The following is a 19507-nucleotide window of genomic DNA, read 5'->3' on the forward strand; positions in this document are numbered from 1 at the left end:
GGATGAGCAGCACCTTTTATTTCAGTGACCCATATCTAACCTGTCCCACTATCAGCAAAATATACGTGCTACGTAAGAGGATTAAAAAATGTAACAATATGAGTCTTTGATACAAGAAAAAGTCCACGTGACTCGATTAGAGCCCAGGCAGTATTCTAGCCTGCTGCTTTAGAGGTTTTCGTTTTTCTACTACAGCTCGCCATTATATTGCCTTTTCGGACTAAATTGTTAGCCTATTTTGAATGTTTTCTCGCGGAATTTTCCATGTAAGCCATCGGTGTTATTGAAGAGAAAGTCGTCCGGGATACTAGTAATTTTTGTTTCGATATTTCGCCTGTTTACCGTACAGTCATCTTCAAGGCGAGTCAGTGACTGGGTTCTGACTCTTCTGGCATGCACGTTTAAACGCTAAAATGCTAAAACCACTTGGCACGAAGATCTGTAGAGCAAATGGTCATGCGTCCCACATAAGAAACCTGGCACAACAGCTCTGGTCAAATGGTTCAAATGGCTCTAAGCACTATGGGACTTAACATCTGAGGTCATCAGTCCTCTAGACGTAGAACTACTTAAACCTAACTGACCTAAGGACATCAGACGCATCCATGCCCGAGGCAGGATTCGAACCCGAGACCGTAGCAACAGCGCTGTTCCGGACTGAAGCGCCCAGAACCGCTCGACCACAGCGGCCGGCTCAGCTCTAGTCATAATATTTAAGCACCTAATATAAGAATATAGCAAACGCTGGGTCAGAGAATCCAGAGTGCTTCCGAATTTTCTGGTTAATTATTAAATTGAAGGGCAGGTGTTGGAATAGCAAGCAGCAAACAATCAGAACTATAACAGCGGGAAATTCGAAACACTTGCCGCAGCCACATAATACTGAGATGCAGTGATCAACTAAGCTTTAGAAATTCAGTTGTGGGACAACATGCTCAGTCGAGACGAGGACATCCACAATGACAAATCATGGACGCCTTTCATTTCACGTCCGCCTTCCCTCAGGAATTATTGTTCTGAGTCTTCAGTGGCTGTCATTCCAGCACCTGTAATCCATTTTAGTGATTAACAGCACTTACTCGTAAGCATTGTGAATTTGTAGACTCGGTCTTGCTAAATTTTTTAGATAGAAGCGTAAGTTTTATCCATGTCAGACTATCTTGTGTTTGACGCATGCACTTTTTGCACCACAGTACACCGACCGTCCAAAAAGTTCCGAGACTGATGTTTTCCCTGGTGAATAATTCACGCCAACGCTGTGTTGGCAGCTTGAGTTACCAACTTTGAACAACGGAAGTGAATTCGGGCAGTCAGTTGTGAGCGGGCAGCGTTAAGCAGTGGACGTGCGGCCGCGTACTGTGTCAACTTTGTTGTGTCACAAATCAAAATGGAGCAAAATGTCCACATCAAGTGTGCACGACGTTCTCTGGAATGTTTTAAAGGAGAGAAAAGTGTGCGCAAAGTTTTTCCCGCACACCTTCACTCGCGAACAAAAACAATACGGCGCCGATAAAAGTAGTTACTCACGTGATGGGTCAAAACTTTGCCGCGGACTTTCAAGCCAATGTGAGGCGCGAGTTGAACATCCCACAGAAGGATTTTTCTGACAGTTTCATATGATTTTACGAAAGTTAGATCCGTTGAACTCGAGTGAGCGGTGACTATGTAAGATACCTGAAGCATTAAAACTACCACATGAACTTTTTTTCTATTTTTTATACATCCAATCTCGAAACGTTTTGGACTGACAGAATGTACTTGTCACGCAGTTTTAGCGCTTTAGCGCATACTTGGAGAATCGGCATTCAGCCACAGACTCACCTTTGAGATGGCTATATGATTGACAGCCGAAATAACTGAATATGAAGTATTTCTATCCAAGATGCAGGCCCAAAATATGATAGAATATTACCAGAGGTGAAAGAAATGGTAAGTGACATATAAAAACGTCGGACTAGGGACACTTAGATCCGTAGTTTGGCATTTCGACACTGAGCCAGTTCGATTTAACTATACGTCAGCTGATGGGGCGATGTACATCACCGAGTGAGATGGCGCAGTAAATAGTGCACAGGACTCGCAATCGGGAGGACGACGGTCCAAACCCGCGTACAGCCATTTAGGCGTAGGTCGTCCCTGTTTTCCCTAAATCGCTCCACGCACATGACGGGACGGTTCGTTTCAAAGGCTTCCGTCTACATCCTCGATACACCGTCTCTAATGACCTCAATATCGAGGGGAAGTTAAACCCAATCTTCCTCCCTTCCTTTTTCATATATATCGGCAAATAAAAGTCAAAAAACTTGTTAAAGACACTTGAGTACCCGCCCGGTGTGGCCGACCGGTTCTAGGCGCTACAGTCTAGAACCACGCGACCGCGACGGTCGCAGGTTCGAATCCTGCCTCGGGCACTGGTGTGTGTGATGTCCTTAGGTTAGTTAAGTTTAGGTAGTTCTAAGTTCTAGGGGACTGATGACCTCAGTTGTTAAATCCCATAGTGCTCAGAGCCATTTGAACCATTTTTAACACTCCAGTAGACGCTAGTTCTTTATAAGTATTTTCCAAGAAGATTTCGCAACATACCATATCCTCCGACGTCTTATTTCACAATTCCAGTAATAGTGATGCTTCAGTCTGATGCCGTGAAGGTAAGAAAAATTAAAGATCAGCAGTGATTCTACAGCTATTTACAGATGCCCTCTTAATGTTAAAATCGGTTAATATATTTTGTTTCGTCGAAATTCTCAATGATAGCGTCAATACCTCATGATATGAGAGAATACCAGTGATGTTTCTGTAGAACGTGAACCTCACCTTCCCAGTCGAGTACAGGTGAGAAAACTTGCAAACTGTAGCACAGTCTGTTTCACAGAGGAAGACTGCACTGTAGTTGGTTGGTTGGTTGGTTGGTTTGGGGAAGGAGACCAGACAGCGAGGTCATCGGTCTCATCGGATTAGGGAAGGATGGGGAAGGAAGTCGGCCGTGCCCTTTGAAAGGAACCATCCCGGCGTTTGCCTGGAGCAATTTAGGGAAATCACGGAAAACCTAAATCAGGATGGCCGGACGCGGGATTGAACCGTCGTCCTCCCGAATGCGAGTCCAGTGTCTAACCACTTCGCCACCTCGCTCGGTGCACTGTAGTTCCTTCTCTAGATTGTCGCACAGATGGCAGAATGGTAGATATCGAAATAGATGGCGGAGGGATAGAAAAACAATTAAAATCGCTCAAAAGAGGAAAGGCCGCTGGACCTGATGGGATACCAGTTCGATTTTACACAAAGTACGCGACGGAATTTGTCCCCCTTCTTGCAGCGGTGTACCGTAGGTCTCTAGAAGAGCGTAGCGTTCCAAAGGATTGGTAAAGGGCACAGGTCATCCTCTTTTTCAAGAAGGGACGCCGAACAGATGTGCAGAACTATAGACCCATATGTCTAACGTCTATCAGTTGTAGAATTTTGGAACACGTATTATGTTCGAGTATAATGACTTTTCTGAAGACTAGAAATCTACTCTCTAGGAATCAGCATGGGTTTCGAAAAAGACGATCGTGTGAAACCCAGCTTGCGCTATTCGTCCACGAGACTCAGAGGGCCATAGACACGGGTTCCCTGGTAGATGCCGTGTTTCTTGACTTCCGCAAGGCGTTTGAATCAGTTACTCACAGTCATTTAATGAACAAAGTAAGAGCATATGGACTATCAGGCGAATTGTGTGATTGGATTGAAGAGTTCCAAGATAATAGAACGCAGCATGTCATTCTCAATGGAGAGAAGTCTTCCGAAGTAAGAGTGATTTCAGATGTGCCGCAGGGGAGTGTCGTAGGACCGTTGCTATTCACAACATATATAAATGACCTTGTGGATAACATCGGAAGTTCACTGAGACTTTTTGTGGATGATGCTGTAGTGTATCGAGAGGTTGTAACAATAGAAAACTGTACTGAAATGCAGGAGGATCTGCAATTGACGCATGGTGCAGGGAATGGCAATTGAATCTCAATGTAGACAAGTGTAATGTGCTGCGAATACACAGAAAGAAAGATCCTGTATCATTTGGCTACAATATAGCAGGTCAGGAACTGGAAGCAGTTAATTCCATAAATTATCTGGGAGTAGGCATTAGGAGTGATTTAAAATGGAATGACCATATAAAATTAATCTTCGGTAAAGCAGATGCCAGACTGAGATTCATTGGAAGAATCCTGTGGAAATGCAATCCTAAAACAAAGGAAGTAGGTTACAGTACACTTGTTCGCCCACTGCTTGAATACTACTCACCGGTGTGGGATCCGTACCTGATAGGGTTGATAGAAGAAATAGAGAAGATACAACGGAGAGTAGTGCACTTCGTTACAGGATCATTTAGTAATCGCGAAAGCGTTACAGAGATGATAGATAAACTCCAGTGGAAGACTCTGCAAGAGAGACGCTCAGTAGTTCTGTACAGGCTTTCGTCGAAGTTTCGAGAACATACCTTCACCGAGAAGTCAAGCAGTATACTGCTCCCTCCTACGTATATCTCGCGAAGAGACCATGGAGATAAAAGTCAGAGACTTTAGAACCCACACGGAGGCATACCGACAACCTTTCTTTCCACGAACAATACGAGACTGGAATAGAAGGGAGAACCGATAGAGGTACTCAAAGTACCCTCCGCCACACACCGTGAGGTGGCTTGCGGAGTATGGATGTAGATATAGATGTAGAGTGTGACAGGTCATGTATTTAAATTATTTAAAATACTCGGATATGTGTAGGAAAACAGTAATGAAACAATACATGTTTACTCCACTGGTTTGCAAACTTAAAGACGAAAGCAACTTTCTCATGATGCGTCACTGACAAGTAACATAACTCTATGAAACTGGGACCATACATACACAATCCGATCGCATCAACGTGACCACCGCCTATGTTCCACGTCAGCGCGCAATAACTACCCACAGACGGCGGGCGGCAGCACTAGCGGTGGAGGGTATGCATAAAGTATCTAGGGAACGAGGAAACAGGGCATCGTTGTAATGCGAAACAGGGCGATTTATCTGACGTCCAAATGGACACGGTCATTGGCTTTGGGGCAAAGGGGGCAACAATTTACAAGAAGGATAAGTTTCTGAACTGTTCTGGTACCTCCGTGGTTAAAGGATACGTACAAGGCAAAATGATGCTACCCGAAACCGACGCCGAGGCAACTGTGGTACACCGTTGGCCACTGACGACAGGGGTGAACGATGGCTGCAGAGATGTCTACAGGCGAATGGGCATGCAACTGATGAGCGACTGACCACCCAGATGAACCAAGGGGCTACTAACCGTCCAGCCAGCAGCAGGCGCCTGGTTAATGCAGCCATGCCGATTGCTGTTCGTCGGGGACGAAGGCTGGCCTACCGCAACTGAGTGGTGACAGGTGGTCTTTTCAGATGAATTGCGTTTTATGCCCCATTGGACAGGTAGCCGCTGGCGTGTACGCCGTGAAAGGTCTGAAAGCAAACATCCTAGATGGCTTATAGTCGGGGGAAAGTTTTCGTGGTATTCCCCGAGTGATCTCGTCATTCTGGAAGATGTAATGGATGAAACAAAGTATGCATCCATCCCTGGGGACCATGTACACGCCTACATGCTGTTTGTTTTTCCTCGGCTCGATATTATCTATCAGCAGGTCAATGCAACGACTCACGCAGCTCGCAGTGTACCTGCGTCATTCGAAGAACACGCGGATGACTTTACCGTACTCCTCTGGTCACCAAACCCTCCCGATTTAAACCCACTCTAGAATATGTGGGACCACCTCAATTGGGCTGTTTGCACCATGGATCCTCAACCGAGGAACTTAGCGCAGCTGGTCACAGCACTGGACTTGGCATGGCTCCCTATTCCAGAACCTCAATGGCTCCCTTTCTGCACATCTCGCAGAGGTTCACGTTGTAAAAGGTGGTTATTTAGGATTCTGACCGGTGGCCACAATAATACGATTGGACAATGTAGGAAGAGCTGCTACAGTAAGGCGCAGAAGTTAACTGAAGGAAATACGTAATGAGACGAACAGAAACGGCACATTTAATCAGAGACAATAAATACACTGAAGTCACCGTACTTTATGATAGTCGTCTGGACATTACAGAAGGTTGGAGATGATTCTTAATAGGGTGTGATATCACCAAGAACCAAAAAGCATGCTCTGCAACGTGCTCACATGCTGGAGACAAAGTTGGTAAGAAATTCTTGTGGTAGGGTTTTACAGTCCTCCACTAGCGCAGGTGACAACTGCTGGACGGTCGCTGATGCATGTGTAAGCGCTGAAATACGTCTTCCCAACTAATTCCATATATGCTTGATCGGATGTAGGACAGGACAACGGGCAGGCAAGTCCATGCGCCGATTATCGTCTAGTCAGATGCACATTATCATCCATAAAAATGAAGTCAAGGTCCAATGCACCTCTGAACAGACGCACGTGGGGTAGGAGATTAGTTGCACAGTGACGTTGACCAGTGAGTGTACTGTGTTCGAAGACTTTGAGGTTAGAGTCAATGTAAAATTATGCCTCCCCACACCGTAACACCTGGACCACTAAAACGATCATGTTCGACAACGTTCGCGGGTGCATTACGTACTCTGATTTGGCGATAGGTGAGAAACGTAACGGACATAGTGTAGGTAAGCAGCATACTCACGCCTTATAAAGTTCACGTCAGTCTTTCCATTGTGTGCCAGCCTAGTCCGCTGTAACTAGCTCTGACATCATAAATGTTGCACAATACTTTAAAAATCAAGTAAATAACCTGAAACGGTTCTAGCATGTCAGGAGTAATACTAAATCAATGTGTTGAAAATCAGTTCAATAACTTTAACCATTTTCGAAATTTGAACGTTTTTCTGTAAAAATCATTGGCGCAACAGAAAAGAGCTAGAAACTTAAAAATTTATATTTAGATTCCTTTTTCATAATAATTTAGTAGAAGCAGTATTCTGGATCCCACAAATTAAAATTTTAGTTGAAATTCATTTTTTTCTGGTTTTTGTCTTAAAAATTAAGGAAGCAAGATAGATTAAGTAGGAGAATAAATAAGGCTAGGATGTTTAAATTTAAGTAAAAGGGAGATCCGCTATAATCATAAAGATGTGAGAAGTTTCAACTGAATAACTATAAAACTATAGCGATAGCGTATCTCCAAAGGGCAAGTTCAGAGCTCATCTACTGCGTGTAGTGTAATTAAATTAATTCTCTCGCCCAAAATATTTGACTTAGCCACGTAAGACTTTTGTTATGATTACTTACCTGTGTGCTGATTGCACAGTTAAATTGAGAGCTTCATCGGCCAGCAGCAAAGGAAGCAATGACTTATTCGATAAAGTGGTGCATTACTAGCCCAGCGGCTAGTCGGGAGAGCGGATTTCATCAGGCGTTCCCTTAGCCGTCCGCACCGCGGTTTTATATATAAGAACGCTGCGCGAGAGAAAAAGGCCCCAGTTCTCTCCAGACGCTGATTAGCGCACCACCTGTGCCGGGAGTCGCGTCGCGTCGGTATCATTGCTATAAACAGCCTCAGATGCCGTAATAAGTTACTCGGGATACGCGTAACCATGAAATCTTTTTCGAGTGAAGTGTTAATGCTGGGATGACTTTAATGATCTATCTTCAGTTTGTGTATGTCGTATTTGCACGTGCCGCCGCAGGACAGACATTCTACCATTATTTAGCGTGGCGTTTGATGAACATTATCATCAAATTATGTCGAGCATTCACTTAAACATTTAATTTGAACAGTTATAATTGCATCGGCGCATTAGACTCTGAACTGCTCTGGTAGTTGGATTGTGTGGATCCTTTTTTGGTCTGTGACTTTCAGAATATAGTGAACATTTTAGAGAGAATCGTTTTTGATTATGAATCCCAGACAATCTCCTAATTCCTCAGAGCTATAAGCTGTAGCTATAAATGTATTTCTCAGATGAAGTGGGCACTAGGAATTCTAATTACAGGCTTCACGTTTTGCTAATCACTTTCTGGTTGCCAATATTGTAGTTAGAGAGCCAGTGTTGAGAACGGCAAACAACAGCATTAAATAAATAATAGGAACAACATTTTTTATAACAACTATTCCACCCGCCGCCCCATATATGGTGCATCGGCCGGGAAAATACAAAACATTTTATAACAAAATTCCACCCACCACCCCATAATAGGATAATTCAAAATTGTTGAGGCTTTCGTGGCCACTTGTTGACAAACTGCCTATTGGCTTCTGTCTCGGGTTCTTCGGCCGAAGAACCCGAGACAGAAGCCAATAGGCAGTTTGTCAATAGGATAATTGTCTAATATTATCGTTTTGGACGTGCAAGTGTTATGGTGTGGATTAGCACTGTTGGATGTATATACTGACCTCCAAATCTTTGAACACGGTACACGCACTGGACAGTGTCAATGTGCAACTATATTCCTTCCCCAGGTGTGTCTTTTCAGGGGTACATTCGACCCTGACTTCATCTTTATTGATGACAAAGAGCGACCGCATCGAACTGCGTAGGTTGAGAAGCTTATAAGATATTCGACGAATCGACTGGTCTGCCAATTCCCCGATTTAAATCGCAACTAGCGCGTGTGAGATGCGGTGGGGAGACATAATGCAGCAAGGTCACAGGCACCAGCAGTTGTCAGCCGCCCTGGTGGAGGGATGCAATGGTCTACCATAAAAACTCGTTACCAACCTTTTGGACAGCATAGTAGCAAGGTGCACAGCATACATTGTCGTCCTTCTTCATCTGACACCTTATTAAGAACCTCGTCACATCTTTTGTAATTTCCAGAGGACCATCACAAACCGCGGAGACTTCAGTATACTGAACTATTGTCCTTGATTAAAAGTTTCGCATCTGTCGTCTCACTGTGTATCTCTCTCAGTTACCTTATGTAGCACACTGTAGCAGCCGGCCGCAGTGGCTGAGCGGTTCTAGGCGCTTCGGTCTGGAACCGCGCGACCGCTACGGTTGCAGGTTGGAATCCTGCCTCGGGCATGGATGTGTGTGATGTCCTTAGGTTAGTTAGGTTTAAGTAGTTCTAAGGTCTAGGGGACTGATGACCTCAGTTGTTAAGTCCCATAGTGCTCAGAGCCATTTGAACCATTTGAACACTATAGCAGTTCTTTTCATATATGGTCCGGGTTTCATCGAGCTATGTAATTTGTTAGTGACACATCGTGTGAAAGTTACTTACGTCCTTAAATTTTGCACGCTACTGTGTCCGCTGTGTTTCAGTACAGGGAGAAAATATGAAATGTAAATAATAGGTGCAGGTATTATGATAGTCATCGTGGAACTAGAAGTGATCTAGTCGTTAGTGAACAATGTATAACCGCTATGGACGCTCATTCGATATAAGGCAAAGAAACGTTTACTGTGTTTTTATAATAGAGCCGTTACCGGGACCTTCAACGGTGTTTGAGGAATCATTATGCGATGATGTGTTTGGTGGAGATAACAAAAAAATCTGACGGGACTGCAGTGCAGTATGGACAGGTTTCTAGTCTGCCGCACTGGCCGGTTGTGCCGACACCGCTGCTACTGTACTAGAAGTCAACGGTAAAATTTCTGAGACACGTATTAGAAGCGCACTGCACTAAGTGCATATTAGAGCGGTGCGGAAGATGAGGCAAGCGGCTGAGGTGTCCCAGCTGCTGGCCTGCTCGCTGGGAGAGTGGCCTGCGGCCCTCGCTGGCCACCAAACTTCCGGCCGGCCCCCTCGCAATCCATCTTCCGCCGTCACACTTTTCTGCTTGCGCTCTCCTAAACTGCGCCTCCGCAACTGACAGAGCAATCGCCCAAGAAAGCCGACGCCTCGTTACCAGCGCAACGCTTCTGCGGCGCATCTCTAACGGCCATTACAAACGCCAGAGGTGGCTATATCTACCATCATCGTCTATTCGAGTATTTAAATTCCTCATTAACAAAAATACTTGCCCTTCAGAGGCAGAATTCAGGTTATACCGTTTCCCGTACACAAACGAAATACACTGCTGACCATTAAAATTGCAGTACCACGAAGGCGGCGTGCATCAGACGTCAAATTGTAATCGATGGGTATTTGAGGGCAGCACTTCACGCTGTGCAGTATTTCAGTAGCTATACGTGACTAGCGCCCAAGAGCACAGACATATTGTTGGGTCAGTCGTGGAGAATTTTACAACCACGTCAATTACCTCGAACGAGGAATTGGGACAGTCTGATGACATCTGGGGTACCTCGGACTGTTGGCATTCTGACTTTCTGTAGGGCCGGCCGGAGTGGCCGTGCGGTTCTAGGCGCTACAGTCTGGAACCGAGCGACCGCTACGGTCGCTGGTTCGAATCCTGCCTCAGGCATGGATGTGTGTGATGTCCTTAGGTTAGTTAGGTTTAAGTAGTTCTAAGTTCTAGGGGACTTATGACCTAAGACGTTGAGTCCCATAGTGCTCAGAGCCATTTGAACCATTTTGAACCTCAGAAGTTAAGTCGCATAGTGCTCAGAGCCATTTGAACCTTTCTGTAGGACGGACTTGAAGAGAGGCCTGCAGGCCGTGGTAGAGGCCCGCAGGCAGTGGTATGCCCAGGCACTGCACATAGGAGTGGCACATTGTCGTCTTTTCAGACGAGACGTTGTTCCGAGTACAGCATCACTATGGACGTATCCGTGTGAGGAACCTCGGAAGAGATCGAATACTGCCAAATTACACTCGTCATCGTCGGCGCCTAGGGTGATCGCATTTGGTGCCATCGGGTACACAACACGATCACTTCGGGTTTGCATAGCAGGTAATTTGGAAGTCAGCAGCTACATTTCAGACGTGTTAATGCCAGTGGCTGTGACCTGTTTTCGAGTTATCTCTGATGTTATCTTTCAATAAGGTAACTTCGGCGTGCAGTCCTCAACTTCTTCGATACAGAGGATAACGGACTGTTAATTAGTTAGCATTTTCTCCAGATCGACAGGAAACATCTGGTCATGGGTTGAGAGAGTTTCACATGTCACAACTGCGTTTCATTAACTGTGGAACTGAACTGAAACAGCATGGAATGACGTGCATGCCTCTGTCATCCAACCTCAGTTCGACGAAAAGCGACTCGTTGTTACTGCCTAAGGTGGCAGCTCGGTGCCCTAAATGAAACACCCCATACACCCTCAAAACATACACAAATTTAATAGTTTATTCTTCTTTCTGTACTGTATATGGACTATAAGTACAGTTTCTACCGAAAATGTATCCGCAGTTGGGAATACGAACAACCATCAGCTGTGTAAGGAAATGACGACAATTTTGATACATTACCCGTGTTAAAATGGACTGTTTACCAATTGCGGAAAAGGTCGATATCGTGTTGATGTTATCAAAATGCCCAACGGGCGTGTGCTATGTATGCTGCTCGGTATCCTAGACGACATCGTCCAAGTGTCCGGACCGGTCGCAGAATAGTTACGTTATTTAAGGAAACAGCCACATGTGAAACGTCAACCACGACCTGCAACAAATGATGATGCCAGAGTAGGTGTTTTAGCTGCTGTCGCGGCTAATCCACACATCAGTAGCAGACAAATTGCGCGAGAATTGGGAATCTCAAAAACGTCGGTGTTGAGAATGCTACATCAACATCTATTGCACCAATACCATATTTCTGTGCACCGGGAATTGCATGGCGACGAATTTGAACGTCGTGTACAGTTCTGCCACTGGGCATAAGAGAAATTACGGGACGATGACAGATTTTTTGCAAGCGTTCTATTTAGTGACGAAGCGTCATTCACCAACAACGGTAATGTAAACCGACATATTATGCACTATTTGGCAATGGAAAATCCACGATGGCTGCGACAAGTGGAACATCAGCGACCTTGGTGGATTAATGTATGGTGAGGCATTATGGGAGGAAGGATACTTGGCCCCCATTTTATCGATGGCAATCTAAATGGTGCAATGTATGCTGATTTCCTACGTAATGTTCTACCGATGTTACTACAAGATGTTTCACTGCAAGACAGAATGGCGATGTACTTCCAACATGATGGATGTCCGGCACATATATCGCGTGCGGTTGAAGCGGTATTGAATAGCGTATTCCGTGACAGGTGGATTGGTCGTCGAAGCACCATACCATAGCCCGCACGTTCACCGGATCTGACGTCCCCGGGTTTCTTTCTGTGGGGATAGTTGAAGGATATTTCCTATCGTGACCCACCGACAATGCCTGACAACATGCGTCAGCGCATTGTCAATGCATGTGCGTACATTACGGAAGGCGAACTACTCGCTGTTGAGAGAAATGTCGTTACACGTATTGCCAAATGCATTGAGGTTGACGGACATCATTTTGAGCATTTATTGCATTAATGTGGTATTTATAGGTAATCACGCTGTAACGGCATGCGTTCTCAGAAATAATAAGTTACAAAGGTATATGTATCACATTGGAACAACCGAAATAAAAAGTTCAAAGCTACCTACGTCCTGTATTTTAATTTTAAGAAACCTACCTGTTACCAACTTTTCGTCTAAAATTGTGAGCCATATGTTTCTGACTATTACAGCGCCATCTATCAAAAAGCGTAAAAAGTGGTCCGACTAAAACATTCATATTTCTGTACGTACTACGTAAATAGGGTTTCCTATTTAAAAAAAAACGCTGTTGATATCCGTTTGACCTATGGCAGCGTCATCTAGCGGGCCAACCATAGCGCCATCTGGTTTCCCCCTTCAAGCTAGACAAGATTCATTCTTTGTAGTTTTTTCGTCTGACGCTTATTTCGTGAGATATTTGGCCCGGTCACGATCGATGGACCACCCTGTATATTCCAGACTGCTTTCTCCTACAATTTGCCCCCTACGGTTCCCTGCAGTACTGTAGAGGTTATTTCCTAAAATATTAATACATGTCATTTCATTATGTCTATTTCTGTAATGAAATGAAATGTCGTTTGGCGAGGGCCTCCCGGCGGGTAGACCTGATCGCCTGGTGCACGTCTTCTGAGGTGACGCCACTTCGGCGACTTGTGCGTCGATGAAGATGAAATGATGGTGATGAAGACGACACAAACACCCAGTCCGTGAGCAGAGAAAATCTCCAACCCAGCCGGGAATCGAACCAGGGCCCCTAGCATGACAAGCCGGCGCGCTGTCCACTCAGCTACGGTGGCGGACTTTTTTCTTATCGGTATTTTCCACATATTCGCCGATTCTGGGGAGAATTAATCAGATCATATCATTCCTCTAAATCATCAGCATCCATCTGTAACACCACATCTCAGACTCTTGTATTCTTTCCTTTTCTCGTTTTCCCAAAATCTACTTTTATTAACTTCCATGCAATTCTGTTCTCTTGAGTACTTTCTGAGAAATTTCATTCTCAAATTATTTCTTATGTTTGAATTTACAGTAGTACATTACCTTCGAAGAGCAATAGTTTCTGTGTAGGTACTGGTGTGCTTCATATGTCTACATCTACTTGAGTACTCTAGGGTTCACACTTAAGTTCTTCGCAGAGGATTCATCGAACAACCTTCAGGCAATTTCTGTACCGTTCCACTCTCGAGCAGCGCTCAGGAAAAATGAACACTTACATATTTCCGTGCGAGCTCTTACCTTATTACGATGGTCATTTCTTCTTGCATAGATGAGCGTTAACAAAACACTTTCCCTTTCTGAAGAGGAACTTGGCAATTAATAATTCGTGAACATCTATCGCTGCAACAAAACAAGGCTTTTGTGCTAATAACTGCCATCCCAACTCGCATATCATATCCGTGGCGCTTTCTCCCCTATTTCGCAGTAATACTAAACGAGTTTCCCTTCTTTGAACTTTCTCGATGTCCTCTGTCAATCCTAACTGGTAAGCATCCCCTACTGCCCAGCAGTACTCCAGAAGAGCATGGACAAGTGCAATGTAGGCAGTAGACTTCTTGCATCAAGTGTTCTGCCAATCAGTACAGTCTTTGGTTTGTCTTTACCACAAAACTTTCTTTGGGATGGTCCCAATTTTGGTTGTTAGTAATTGTAATCCATAGGTATTTTCTTAGGATTTTTATCGATTGTCGGGTAACCGAAATTTGACGGATTCCTTTTAGTACTTATGGGGATGATCTGACGCATTTCTTTAGAGACACTGGCTGTTTTCGGACCATACAGATATCTTGTCTAAATCATTTTACAATGTTTTTGATTGTCTGATGACTTTCCTAGACGATAAACGGCAGAATCATCTACAAACAATGTAAGAGGGCTACTAAGATTCTTTTCTAAATCGGTTATAAAGAGTAGGAACAACAGAGATCCAATTATTGTTCCTTGGGGAACGTCAGATATCATTTATATTTTGGCCGAGGACTTTTCCTTAATTAGTTCAAATGGCTCTGAGCACTATGCGACTCGACTTCTGAGGTCATCAGTCGCCTAGAACTTAGAACTAATTAAACCTAACTAACCTAAGGACATCACACACAGCCATGCCCGAGGCAGGATTCGAATCTGCGACCGTAACGGTCGCGGTTCCAGACTGTAGCGCCTTGAACCGCTCAGACAGGTTATTCCTATTTCCTTTCTTGGGTATTGGCGTGACCTGCGAAACTTACTAATTCTTATGTACGGACCTTCCTTCGAGCGAGCGACTGTGTATCATTACTATGTATAGGACTATTGTATCTGCATACTCTCAAAGGAACCTAACTGGTATGCAATCTGCAAGGAAAGACATGCATTTAGTAAGTGATTTAAGCTACTTCGCTGCACTGAGGATATCTACTTCTAAGTTACTTTGGCGGCTGTTCTTGATTCAAATTCAGGAATATGTACGTCGTCTTGTTTGGTGAAAGAATTTCGGAAAACAGTGTATACGAAATCCTCTTTAGTGGCACTGCTTCCAAGTTAGCAGAACTCACTGCCTCCAGGTACATCATCGTGGTGTCCAATTCGTCCTTCTTTAGTTTACTTTCAGACCATATTACGCACTCAGTAGGCGGATCGCCTCATCCATCATGTCATAAATTCCTCCTTACTTTCATAAAGAATAGCATTTTCGTCAGAGACTCTAACCTTTAATATTCTTTCACCTTGAAAGAATGAGCCACCGCCCCAGGCAGAATAAAAAAGAAGGAGACTCTCACATTCGAACGTATTATTAATCCTTACGTATCTCTCATTGCTCATTATTATATGTGTCTTCATTAGTTGCTACTTCTCCCACAATGCAATACGCCCCTGAGTTGCAGCCGCACACAGTCGAACTGTCTGCGAGACGTGCAGGAAGAGAGTCAGTGAAGTTTCTGAAGGAACTGACAGGGATGTGGAGCCATGGCGACTCCCGTGCCGTGAGCAGTTGCACTATATTTCTCGGTTGAGTATCCATGACACGAACAACGCAATCGAGGTGGTCCCACAGATTGTCTTTATATCCTGGAAGTTTGGCGGTCAGGAGAGTACGGCAAACTCAATCTGGTGCTTTTCAAACCATGCTCGTACGCTGCAAGCTGTATTGCATGTTGCATTATCCTGTTGGTAGACGCCATAGTGCAGAGGAAAACAAATTGCATGGAGGAGTGGACATGGTCCCCAAGGATAGATGCATTCTTGTGTTGATCCACTGTGCGTCCCAGAATGACGAGATCACTCAGGCAATGCCACGAAAACATTCCCCAGACCCTAACGCTCCTTCCTCTGGCTTGGACTTACCCAAACTTCGTTGCAGGGTTTTTGCTTTCTGTTAGTTGGAGCATAAAACATGATTCATCTGAAAAGGTCGCCTGCCAACAGTCAGTGGATGTCCAATTGCGGTACTGGCGTGAAAATTCCAGCTTTCGTCGCCGTTGAACGGCAGTCGTCGTGGGTGCATGAACTAGGCGCCTGCTGTGGAGCCCAGTACGCTCCATCGTTCACTGAACGATCTTGAGAAAACAATATTGGTAGCCCCTTGGTTCGTCTATAGGACAATCTGAAACGTCCCCTTAGAAAAAATGTATGAATTACTGTGTTGGTAAACTTCTACGTTATTTGATACAGAGACAGCTGAGTAAAACTGAACGTACTCAGACATTTTTCTCTTTACTTCTTCTGATCATCAATAAACTGATACACAATATTTTTAGCGTAACGCAACCTGACTTTCAATAATCCCACAAAAGGATGTCCCTGACTAACAATAACCTATACCTTTCATGAATCACTTACCTCTCAAAAATCTTCGTTACTCGAACTACTGCAATACAGCGAGCGCCAATACTGCCAGCTAAATAAAAAATTCTAACTACTGATAGGCATAGTTTCAAATGAAAGATTTTCATAGAGAACAAACAATGTATTTAGCTTAATAGTGTTCAAAGGTCATATCAGTTCATGACATCGATTCTTACAAATTTCCTTTTTCTGGCGGACACACGTCCAGATCTTCCGCTCTCAAAACTCTGGCATCTCTCTCCCCACATCCACCACTGCTGGCGGCTCACCTTCAGCTGCGCAACGCTACACGCTGTTCACATCCAACTGCCCAACACTACACTAGCGAATATTCCAACAATGCCAACCAGCCACAGACTGCACACAGCACAGCCAGTGATTTTCATACAGAGCGCTACGTGACGTTACCAACATAAAAACCAAAACAGCCTACTTACATAGCCCCCATGCTCCCCACAAAAAACTTTACAAATTGTTTTGGGCAGTACCCAATAATTAATTGTTAAATTTTTTATATTAACGGTAACAAATATATCAAATGCACACATTTATTGATATACTGTTGGTCGAAAGCAAACATTGTCCTCTGTCCATAAAGACAGTCCTGATCATTCATCACAGTAGTAATTACATTGCACAAAGTCTGGTCAGTAAAGGAAAATGCACACGGAAGTAGTGGATTTCCATGAAGTCTTGAAGAAGTAGTGTTGTCCTCCCAGCGGAAAGACAGTGCTGACTCTTGACATGCAGATAGGTAATGGGTCACAACAGAGCAAACCCACAGCAGAGTCAGTCGAAATTTTGTAGAATTTTTGTAGGTAGGTCATCACATAGCAGGCCCACAGTATTTCTTTTAGAGATAATGGTATTGGTGGCCCACCACAGGTGCAGACCCACTGTAGTCCTTGTAGAGATGGACAGCAGCCATCTGTTGCGATTGTGTGGGTGCACAATCACCATCGAAGAGTCTTGCGGATAATATAGCATGTCCATAAACCACCACTTGTGCAATTTAAAAAAAAAAATTGAAATGTCCTTAAAACCAGCAATGCTGTTGACCAGTCCCATGCAAGCACTAACAGTATATTGTGCATATACTATGATCAACAGAAATTCGTGCACTGAAATGAATCCCTACAAGTTACTTAATTTGATGAATTGGTGTCAATTACAATTTTGCATGGAACGTGGCTCCCTGGACATAGTGCAGATCATTGCGTGCGTCATACAAACTATTAGGATATGCCGCGTCCACCTCCACGACATATGATACAACATGAGTCTGCAGTCACATCCGTGCATTAACCAAATCCGACAATTTTGCAATCGGACAGCCATCGAAACCCTCCAATGCTAGAGATTGCTACGTGACATGCCCGTGTAAGTGCTTATATCGAGATACACATACACGATGTAAGTCAAATCGTCGTGTGCAATGCACTCACACGTGCGTTATTTGCCTTTTTGCACCTATGAACATATTGGCAAAGTCCCCTGTGAATCCCACATTCAAAAAAGGAAAAAAAAGGTCGACATCGGTTAATAGTGCGATTCTGGCACATGTCATTCTGAGCATTGAATCCTACGAAAACCCTGGTGCGGTGTAATAGAAGGCAGGATCCATCATATATGTGCTCATTCACACACTCCTGAATTTATTGAAAATGTCCGCAAGTAAGCATACATCGCTACCCATGTATACTCCCCTGAAGTCGACACGCAAGTCGCCGAAGTGGCGTCAACTCGAAAGACTTGCACCAGGCGAACGGTCTACCCGACGGGAGGCACTAGCCACACGGCATTTCCATTTACTCCTCTGAATTACAATTGTTGAATTTTCTGCCACACATTCAATGCATTTCCATACTCCGCATGACATTGGCAGTAAGATTACTGGTGAATGTAGTTATGTTCAGCATTGCGGTTTCGTTGAATCTTTCAAATGGCTCTGAGCACTATGCGACTTAACTTCTGAGGTCATCAGTCACCTAGAACTTAGAACTAATTAAACCTAACTAACCTAAGAACATCACACACATCCATGCCCGAGGCAGGATTCGAACCTGCGACCGTAGCGGTCCCGCAGTTCCAGACTGAAGCGCCTTTAACCGCACGGCCACACCGGCCGGCGTTGAATCTTTCCATCGAATCAGTTACTGGTTGGTTGGTTGTTTGGGAGAAGAGCCAAACAGCGAGGTTATCGGTCTCATAGGAGTATGGAGGGATGGGGAAGGAAGTCGGCCGTGCCCTTTCAAAGGAACCATCCCGGCATTTGCCTGGAGCGATTTAGGGACATCACGGGAAATCTAAATCAGGATGGCCGGACGCTCAGTTGGTTGGTTGTTTTGGTAAAGGAGACCAGACAGCGAGGTCATCGGTCTCATCGGATTAGGGAAGGAAGGGGAGGAAGTCGGCCGTGCCCTTTGAAAGGAACCATTCCGGCATTTGCCTGGAGCGATTTAGGGAAATCACGGAAAACCTAAATCAGGATGGCCGGACGCTCAGTTACTGGTATGGGAAGACTCCCTTCTTTGTCACGACTGTCTGAAACCTTACATAATAGAGATTTGCAGCTATAATGAAGTTCATGTACTCCTGACAAATGGTTTCAGTAACTTTTTGAAGCAGTGTGTGCATAAATATCCGTGAGAACCACAGTGCAATATACATGTTCATTACCTTGGACAATGAAATGTATTTTTCGGTGCAGTCCGAAATAAGCCAAGTGCTCTACAGTGAAATGACCATCATACCTGCTCAAATTGTGAAAGAAAACAGGTACCTGTCGTGGCAGTCGGTATTTCTAGTAGCATGCGTAGTGTACCGCTCCACGGAACTTCCCTGTTAAATGACAGTGATCTCTGTTTCGAGTTTTGTAGTTAACGGCAGTCCACAAATATGACATTCAACAGTTTTCTTGGACAAATCGTCATTTTGCTGTGATTGTTTATGGGAATGTTGGGGCGAAAAATCTCATCGATTTTATTTGCAAGTTTATTCAAGACCAGAGAGCAACAAATCGCAGGCTTATCCCCAATGTAGGTTTCAAAACTATTACAAGCCGAGTCATATGGAGATCCTATTTTTTAACTGCTGCATACGGTACATGTCGTTCTGTGAAGGTCTTATGTGAGGCATGGGGTTACCTTCAAAGTACGTCACAGGAGTGAGGAGGCACTAGCAGTCGGCATACTCGTACATTACAAAGGGGCAACGTTCCTGGTGGTGGAAAGTCTTAAACTTCAAGAACCTGTTTACCTCAGCGGGCATTTCGACACATATCGGCTCCCGGCTACAGCAGTCTTTCAAATGCTTTGA

The sequence above is a fragment of the Schistocerca nitens genome, chromosome 3, assembly GCF_023898315.1.
Source record: "Schistocerca nitens isolate TAMUIC-IGC-003100 chromosome 3, iqSchNite1.1, whole genome shotgun sequence".
Taxonomy (NCBI): Eukaryota; Metazoa; Arthropoda; class Insecta; order Orthoptera; family Acrididae; genus Schistocerca; species Schistocerca nitens.